This window comes from Atta colombica, unplaced genomic scaffold, assembly GCF_001594045.1.
Source record: "Atta colombica isolate Treedump-2 unplaced genomic scaffold, Acol1.0 scaffold47, whole genome shotgun sequence".
NCBI lineage: Eukaryota > Metazoa > Arthropoda > Insecta > Hymenoptera > Formicidae > Atta > Atta colombica.
Genome location: NW_017259536.1, coordinates 1741943 through 1743962, shown reverse-complemented (window position 1 = coordinate 1743962; position 2020 = coordinate 1741943).

Below are 2020 nucleotides of genomic sequence, written 5' to 3'. Positions count from 1 at the left end.
TATATATATATATATATACCTGACGCAATGAGCTACCGTGACAACCCATTTATTGCTGATGATGACGGCTCCACAAGCGTGCCACGAACCTCGCTGGAGGCTCAATTGATAAGGATGCTGCTTTATGTCAGTTACCATACCTCTTGTGATTCGAGGGTCAAGAAGGATAGCCGGTCGCACCAGGAAGGATGCTGTAATATTAAATCTGATGGTGGAATTTGTCTTAGGTCACGCCTCAGCAAAAAAGTTGACCTCACAATGCGGTGAATACATAAATCACGCGAAGATTTGGTTGACTTTATTACACGTGACTGTATAGCCTCTTAAACTTTCCTCTCCGGAACGCGTTGGATAATAAAAAATACGGCTAAAGAAGTTCCGTTATAACTTGTACTGATTTGACTTTATCGTGTTCTATTATTCATTGAGAGTTCTAAATGTCAGATAAGTTATGTTGTTTACGTTGTGAAGCTTAACTCTTTCTAATATAAATCTAATTTATTTAATTATGTAAATTTACAATTTATACTATATAATATAGGTAATCCTATTTTAATTAATATAAATCAATTTTCTTTGAAATGATTGATAATACAATACAAAAAAATGTTTTAGATAATAGTGGAACAGTTTTGACATATTGAACACATTTTGTCACGTTTTTTCTGGATCTAATAAAAAAGATATGATCACCTCCACTTTTTTTTAAATGTGAGTGATCTTCATATTTTTTTAACGCATTCGCCTAGATAAAAAAATATAACCAAAATACGTTTTTTTCTTCTCTCTCAAAATGGTTTTTTCTTGAAACTATTCGACAAAAAGAACATATTTTTAACATAAACAAACTCATTTTTGTCATTTTCATTTTAGCATTAAAAAGATCATTCTTTTTGAATTGTAACAATTTTGATAATTTTTTAAAAATCTATTCTTTTTTAGTTGTGATGATTTTGACAACTTTTAAGTTAGTTCACCTTTTATTAATTTACTTTTAATGATTTATAGTTCTATAGGGTAATGTTTATCTAACTCATTCATAATAATAACTTAAAAGTTACGTTCTTTAAGTTATTAAAGTATATTAAATATATTAAAATAAAGAAGCGATATATGATTTGTAAATTTATTTTAATATACATAAATTGTAAGATTAGAATTTTTTTCAAAATAATGTGAAAGTGACTCTCGAGAATGTACAATAAAATACAAAACAAAAGAGCTAATGAGAGTTTCTGGTGTGGTAAATAAAACAGTATGTATAATTCAAAATCATTATAGGTAATATCAATATTTTTTTTCACTCACTGACTTCCGGCAAGTAGAAAGTAAGAAATAAAATTTTGTAACATCTTATTAACATACATGTACTAGTAAGTTATACTCATTGGCTTTTATATTGCAGTCTCACATCTAGAAAACTTCTTATTTTATGTCGACGCAAAACGCATTTTATTCGAGTGTTGCGTGAAACAACATAATTGTTAAAGAATGTCATGCAGGAACATAGATAACGAAATATTCTCTTCATAAAAGCATAGCATATCGTAGTCTATATTATTGTAATACAAGAAACACTCATATTTGCTATAATAATAATTTAGGCGATAAAATATTTTTGTGTATACATATAATATATTCTATGTGTATATATATATATATATATATATATACACACACACACACACATATATACAGAGTATTTGGAAAATAATAATAAATCTTTTGCATAAAGGTAGAATGGACTAAACTGAGAGAAGAAAAGTCCTCCACTATTTTGCAATTTTCGCAATAGTTAACAAGATATTAATTGCTAAAAATTGCCTAAACGAATACTTTTGATGATAGTTCAATCATACAAACATAACAAACATTTCATATCCGATCGAGTCATTTTCAATATTAGTATAAAAAGTCGATTATAAAATTTTTTAACAATAAATTAAAATATGTAATAAGATAAAATATAAATTAAAATCTAAAGTATTCTAAAAATCTTTTTGTTGAGCTTGTTTAATTA